The sequence below is a fragment of the Bison bison genome, unplaced genomic scaffold, assembly GCF_000754665.1.
Source record: "Bison bison bison isolate TAMUID 2011002044 unplaced genomic scaffold, Bison_UMD1.0 scf7180017864217, whole genome shotgun sequence".
Lineage (NCBI taxonomy): Eukaryota > Metazoa > Chordata > Mammalia > Artiodactyla > Bovidae > Bison > Bison bison.
The window spans coordinates 4779543-4787335 of record NW_011494789.1 but is presented as its reverse complement, the minus strand read 5'-3'; positions in this window follow the sequence as shown (position 1 = coordinate 4787335).

Sequence of the window (7793 nt, the reverse complement as noted above, 5' to 3'; positions counted from 1 at the left end):
TGGTCCCTGCTGGCAGAGCAGAGTTGGTGTCCTTTCTGCCCCCCACCTCCACCCCATGTGACTGTCATCTGTGAGGGCTCCCGGGGATGTGACTGACTGACTGTGCTACCAAGAACTTCCTTCCTTGGCCCTTGGGGAAGGCCTGGTGTCATTTGTTTACCATCAAGCACCTGCTTATTGTTCAGTCACTCAGTCTTGTCCAGCTCTCTGCGACCCCCATGGACTGCCGCAGATCAGGCTCCTCTGTCCTCCATTATCTCCTGGAATTTGCTCGGATTCATGTCCATTGAGTTGATGATACTATCCAACCATCCTATCCTCTGTCACCCCCTTCTCCTCCTGCCCTCAATTTTTCCTAGCATCATGGTCTTTTCCAATGAGTCAGCTCTTTGCATCAGATGGCCAAAGGATTGAAGCTTCAGCATCAGTCCTCCCAATGAATATTCAGGGTTGAGTTCCTTTAGGATTGACTATTTGAGCTCCTTGAAGTCCCAGGGACTCTCAAGAGTCTTCTCCAATATCACAATTTAAAAGCATCAATTCTTTGGCACCTCTGCTTAATTTAGGAGATAATTTGGTGACCAAAGACAGTCTCATCACTAAGTGGTATTTCCCCAGGGAGCCCAAGCCCCTCAAAAAGTAGTTTTCCCAGGCTTCCCTGTGGTCCAGTAGCTAAGAATCCACCTTGCAATGCAGGGGACACAGGTTCGATCCATGTTCTGGAAAGATCCACATGCCATGGAGCAACTAAGCCTGTGTGCCATAACTATCGAGCCTGAGCTCTAGAGCCCACAAGCCGCACAACGTACAGCTTGTGCTCTGCAACAAGAGAAGCCAATGCAATGAGAAACCTGGACACTACAACTAGAGAGTACCCCCTACACACACACCCCCACCCCCGGCCCCTCTCTGCAACCAGAGAAAATCCCCGTGCAACAGCGAAGGTCCCTGCAGCTCTAGACGGTTTGTTTCTTCCTGGTCTTGCATCCCCTCTCTTCCCTAATTAGCAACTTCTTGAATCTGCACGTTGGGCCTCAGGGAAGGTCATGGAGGCTAAAGGAAGTCTATTTCCTATAATCAAAGAAATGGGGGACACAGAAAGTCTTTGTGCCTAGGAGGCCCACAGGACTCTGCTTAACATAATTTGTCTGCCGAGTTGAGTTTATGATTAACATCTTTATTCAAAATAGTTATTTCCTTTTCTCATCCAACACCTGTTCTTCTCAAGATTGGGGAGTACCAAAGAAAAGTGGGGGCAAGCAGTTGCTAATTAGGGAAGGGAGACCAGGCAGAAACAGTCAAGAGCAGCTTTGGAGCAAGGTCCTTGGGGCAATTTCCATCACAGATACACACAACAGTATCTTTGAGCTGTTATGCAGATACTGAGGGGCTTCCCAGGTGGCACTAGTGGTAAGAACCCACCTGCCAACTCAGGAGACACAAGAGACGTGGGTTTGATCACTGAGTTGAGGAGATCCTCTGGAGTAGGAAATGGTAACCCATTCCAGTCTTTTTGCCTGGAAAATCCTGACAGGTTGGTTACAGCATCATACCAATGAAAATCATAAAAAAATCATTGGCATCATACCAATGAAAATCAAACAAATATGTCAGCTTGAGTGTTGTAGGTCTGAAAGAGTACTTGAGAAAAGCTTAAAGAGGGAAAGGGCCAATGGGCATGGAAGGAAGGTCAGATTTGAGATTAGGGTGAAGGGAAGACATTCCCAGAGTAGAGGAGAGTGGACTCCCTGGAGGGGACTTTCAAAGTGGGACACAGAGCTTAGCCAAGGGAGGTGAAGCAATGAAATTCAGCACAGTTGTCCTCACATGCTGTCTAGGAGAACCTGACAAACAGAAACACCAAATCCCAGGCCCTGGGTTTGGAAAGAATGGGTTAGGAGCTTGTGAAGGGAAAGAACAGAGGCCTAGAGTCAGCAAGGCTGACTTCTAATCCATCTCTCCTCAGCCAGCAAGACCCATAAGATGTCAAACCATCTTTAAATGCCTAAAACAAAGTACATAATTAATACCTGCCTCTTTACCCTGGCGATGCTTCTGTGGCTGAATTCATCCCACTGTTGACAATTTTGTGATTGTTGTTTGTTTGGATGTTTATTGTCCTTGTTCAACTGTGAGTTTATCAAGTTAAGGCTCTGCATCTCATGCATCTTTGAACCTTCGGCATCTGTAGGGTACCTGCCCCCAGTTAGGTGCCTGGCTGCTCTTTAAAATCCCATAAGGAGCACTTAAAAATGTACTCTCAAAGATTCTGACTTAATTCATCTGGAGTGTTTAAATGTCTACTGACTCCTTGAATTTCCTGGAAGAAATTTTCCAGAAGGAAACCGAGACTGTCCACCCAGATGTGGTCATATAAAGCACAGACAGAAATCCAGGTCCTGCAAGCCAGGGACTTGCCTGTTACAGGAGCATCCACTGCCCATTTTGGTAGAACATTACCTGCTGGACACAGTTGGTAGGCCTGGCAGAACTTGGCCTTGAACCAGTGTTGTTCTTCTGTGGCTCCAGGCCGTGCTTGCTGGGGAAGGGGGCACTGACTCCACCCCAAGCAAGGGTCCCAACCCCACCTCTCTCCTATCTGTGTCTATGAGCATTTTGCTCTAAAGCACTCAGGCGCTATTTGTCTCTCTCAGGAACTCTGGTCTCTATGGTTTCCCTCCATCCCTCTGCAGCTCTCTTATACATCCATACGGGTCTTCAGCCGGCTTTACAGTGTAAAGGTAAGAGAATCGTCTATGTGATTCCCTCAGCTTTCTGTAGAGTCCTTGGAAGGAGGAATGCCAGAAAACCCACCCTGTCTTCTTTCCTATTCTTACCCACTCTACATATTAGCTCCTCCCTGGAACTCCCTAGAACTTTCTCCAACTGCCTCCCCAACGACCAACCGTTGCCTCCTCTGCTGGCAACTCCAGGAGCCTTCCCTATACTCTCCGTCGCTCAACACTGCCAGACTCTGATTGGGCCTTAAGGGCCCAGACTCTGGGGCATCCTGGAGGGAACTTTCTCCCCACCTTCTCCAGCCCTGAAACCTGCCAAGATTTCTCATCTCCCCGCAGCCTCCTCCCCACAGCTCCCACACTGCTCTGGGTAAGTGGCCAGACTCTTCTTCTTGGCATGGAGTATGAGACGTGAGGCCAGGACTTTCCATAAGGACCGGCCAAAGAGACAGAGAAACCTCAGGAATGAGAACTGTGGCCTGGAGGCCTTAAGGAAATTCATGTTTAGGGTGGTATCTTCGATTTCTTCACTCTAGTATGATTTGAGGCTTGTTATTCATGGCTTTTCTATGCTTATTTCTGAGCATCAAACATTTCTTTAACTTTCCCAGAAATGGCTCTTGGGTACATATATCACTCCTGGAGTTCTGTGCTAGAATTGGCATTACTAATGGGATTAGCATTACTGATTTAGTTCAGACAGGCCTTACCAAGGAAGGAAGTAACAGACTTGGGAAGTTTCCTTTCTATGTGGGGTCCTGATTTCCCTTTCCAGAGAAAGAAGGATCTCAGGCTGATCCTGAGAACTAGAACCCAAGGTGAAAGGTTATAGTCTTCTTGGGTTTTTTCTGAGCATGTGTCTTGAGCATATGGCTTTTTCAATTCTTCCACTTATACAGCTAGCTACTTTTGAATGTCTTAATTTCCCCAGGAGTCTCACCCTAGTTTCTGCTTAGGACTTTTAGATTGTCTTTTATGGGTGTGAAGTGAAGTGAAAGTTGCTCATTCATGTCCGACTCTTTGCGAACTCGTGGACTATACAGCCCATGGAATTCTCCAGGCCAGAATACTGGAAGTGGGTAGCTGATCCCTTCTCCAGGGGAGCTTCCCAACCCAGGGATTGAACCCAGGTTGCAGGTGGATTCTTTACCAGCTGAGCCACCTGGGAAGCCCTTTATGGGTATTTACCCATAATTTAATTTGGCCCACCAGGCTCCTCTGTCCTTGGAATTCTCCAGGCAAGAATACTGGAGTGGGTTGCTATTTCCTCCCACATGTCATCTTCCTGACCCAGGGATCGAACATGTCTCCTTCATTGGCTGGAGGATTCTTTACCACTGAGGCACCTGGGAAGTCCCACAAAAGAACACATACAGTATAATCCCACCTATATGAAATGTCCAGAATAAGCACACCTATGAAGAGAGAAAGATTAGTAGTTCCCAGGTTCTGAGAGAGGAAGGAATAAGGAGTCACTGCTAATGGATTCTCTAGGCTTCTTTGGGGGGTGATGAACATATTCTGGAATTATATAATGAGGATAGCTGCACATCCTTTAGTGATTTTTATACTAAAATTCCCACTGAACTGCACGTGTTAAAAGAGTAAATTTTATGGTATGTGAATATATTTCAATGTTTTTAAAAATGAAGTAGGAAAGAAATGACTGAGGGAGAATTTGATCACTGCAGTACAGAAACTCCAGAAGGCAGAGGTGGAAAAGTTGAGGAGGGAGGGGAAACATAAGAGTCTGTGTCTGGGTGGAGAAAAAGCAGGTGACACTTGAGCAGTGATAGGGGTGTCAGGCACAGGAGGCCTGGAGGAAGGCGAGGAGGGTAAAGCATTCCAGGAGCACTGGTTCAGTAGATCTGGGTATCTAGAGAAACCAGGATATCTCAGGAAGCCAACGGTGTGGCCTGATTGATGGTGCTGGGAGGTGGTTTTAAGCCCAGGTGCCTGAAGGAAGAGAAGGAAGCTTCAGGGGTGAGCACTGAGGGGGCTGGAGTTCAAAAAGGCAAGTCTTGTGAATTCCCCAAGGAAAGGATCAGATTCAAAAACACCAGGAACCACTGCATTCTGTCAGATCTCTCTGTACAAAAACAAGCCAGAGAAAGTTAGATAAATAAGCAATGGGGATCCAGGGCCTAACGCCAGCAAGAGAGGTTACTTTCCCACTGATATTTATAGAGAGTTAAGAGCTATTGAGTGAACACAAGGACCATCAGAAGCAGAAGTGGCAAGTTTGTCAGGCATTCAAACTAGAAAGTATGTAGCATGTAGACCCACCAAGGGCTGCCTTGGAAAACGAGACACAGACTAGGCATTGCCTCTGAGACCCTGGTGGGCTGTGGAGTGGGGAGACTATAAGCAAATTACTAAGTATAAATAGCTACAAAATAATTTTACTAACATATAAGGACAGTAAGGAAAGGAGTAAATTGCTCTGATTCTGTATAACAGCAGTCTAATGGAGTCTGGGAATCAGAGGAAGTCTCTTTGAGGAAATGACACTTCCGGGTCCCCCAAGGGGGAATGGGAAGTGGCAGCGGAGTACTGGAAGGCCCTGGGGCAGGAAGGAGTTTGAAGGACAGACAGAGAGTAGAAAGAGGTGGCTAGAGAGGCAGGAAGAGCCAGATCTTTCAGGGCATTGTGGGATACCTGGAAGATTCCAGGCTTTATTCTAAGAACAAAGGGACTAGAGAGGAACAAGTCAGGGCACCGCAGAGCCGAAAGAGGTGTCAGGAGAGTGAATGGTTAAGGAGCATGGCGTCCAGAATCAGAAAGCGAGGGTTCAAATCTCAGGTCGGCCACCTACTACCCATGTCACCCAGGTGCAGGTTCTCTGGCTAAATCTCTCTGTGCCTCACTCTCCCCCTCTGTACAATGGGATCATAATAGTACCTACCTCATGTGGATTATGGGGCTTCCCAGATGGTGCTAGTGGTAAAGAACCCCCCTGCCAATATAGGAGATATCCTTGGGTCCAGAAGATCCCCTGAAGGAGAGCATGGCAACCCACTCCAGTAATTCTTGCCTGGAGAATCCCATGGATAGTCCAGGCAAGGTGGGCTACAGTCCATGGGGTCTCAAAGAGTCAGACACGACTGAAGCGACTTAGCACAGCACACATGAGGATCACAGTACGGAATAAAATACATATCATCATGAGGACTCAGTGCTAAAAGCCTGGTGCTCACTGAATAAGGAGGAATTGCTGACTCGAGTAGTCTCCCCAGGAGCAGTCCTGCCCCGTGGACTCACTCCCACCTCCAGACAGCCATTCATCCTTACTGGAGTTAAATGCTGCTGACACCCAGGAGAGTTCTGGCTTCTCTAGTGACTGTCACTCTGAAGACTGGAGCCTCTTGGTCTTGGGTGATCATTCTGGCACTACCATCTTCTGGCTTGGGCTGTTCTGTGAGCTCCATGAGAGCAGGGACCACGCTTAGACTATGCCCCACAGGCACAGGGCTCAGCACATAGGAGGTGCTCACACCTGCTGGTGAGATGGATTGAGAATGAATGCATGAAGGGATGGATGGGTCTATGGAAGAATATTTACACTATCCGTTAATTATTGAGCATTCCCTATGTGCCGGACTCCTTACTGAGCGCCTTATATAATTCATTTCATTTTATTCTCACAACCATCTTATGGGGAAGCTACTCAGAGACACTCTCCAGTAGGGGAGGCCTTGGGAAGGATCTGTGGGGGAGCCTGAGTCATACTTCAGAGAGCCTGATCACTGAGAAATGTGTTTAGTTTGTAGCCCCAAAGAAGGGCTTTTTGCTGGAAGTTGGATCCTGGAAGTAGGAGTTCAACCAGAAAGCCAGCTCAGCTAAAAATGATTTCTTCAAAGATCTAGCTGCGTAGATTGTAGAGCCATGATCTCACCTTCCTTAGCCAGGCACAGGGAATAAGAGATCATACTTGTTTTTGAAAAGAGGTACTGCATCCTAGATGGCGCTAGTGGTAAAGAATCCGCCTCAAATGCAGGAGACAAGAGGCACAGGTTCGATTCCTAGGTTGGGAAGATCCTCTGGAGGAGGGCATGGCAACCCACTCTAGTATTCTTGCTGGGAGAATCCCATAGACAGAGGAGCCTGATGGGCTACAGTCCATGGGGTCACAGAGAGTCAGACACGACTGAAGCGACTGAGCACACAAACACACACATCCTAGAGAGGCATGGGGCCCCCCAGTCATGTGGTTTAGCTCAGAGCAGAGCCCAGGAATCCTTGGTCCCCCACACCCCTCCCAAGGTGTGAGAACTGCCTTCGATCTTTCCCCTGCCCTGGCTCTGGTTCCAATCAGAGCCCCATACACTCCAGCCTGCCGGCCTGTTCCCCAAAGGAATGAATGCAGATTGCCCTGGGGTCCCAGCTGAGTTGTTCAGTGCAGCTCAACCCCAAGGCCCCCCTTCCTCCCAGTACAGCACTGTGCATGCCACCCCCATCTTGGGCAGCTCTGCTGGCCGTCTTCTCCAGGGCTATTATTTTGGGAGAGTGCTGAGTTCAGCACCACCACAAGGTATAGCTGGACGCGCCCCGGTGTCCTCAGCTGGCCCTTTGGAGCTGTCCTTCAGGCCAGGCAGCCCCACCCACTGCAGCAGCGGCCCTTCCTACACAAGGTCACCGCGTTCAACCATGACCCCCACCCCACAGCCCTGAGGCCATTTAGACAGGCGGCAGAGGAGCTGCGGGCAGGAGAAGCAGAGCTGTGCAGGGGGCACCGCCCAGCCTCACTCCTGCTCCAAAAAACCCCAGCAAAGTCAGGCTCTCAGGAGCACCCCCAGAACCCAAAACCTGGGGCCACCAGCCTCCAAAAGGTTTGCGTTAAAGCCAGAGGGGCAGGCTGGCCCTCAGCCAACTGACTGCACATGGGGAAACTCAGGATAGGAGGTGTGTCCGGGACGAGGTGGGCCGTGTGAGAGGCTTATATGAGCCTTCCTGCTCTGCAGTCTGCTCGTGCCCCGGGCAGCAGCAGGAACAAGTGACAGCACTGCCCTGCATAGACGGAGGAGGGGCCTAGGCCACGATTGTAAATTGAATCCA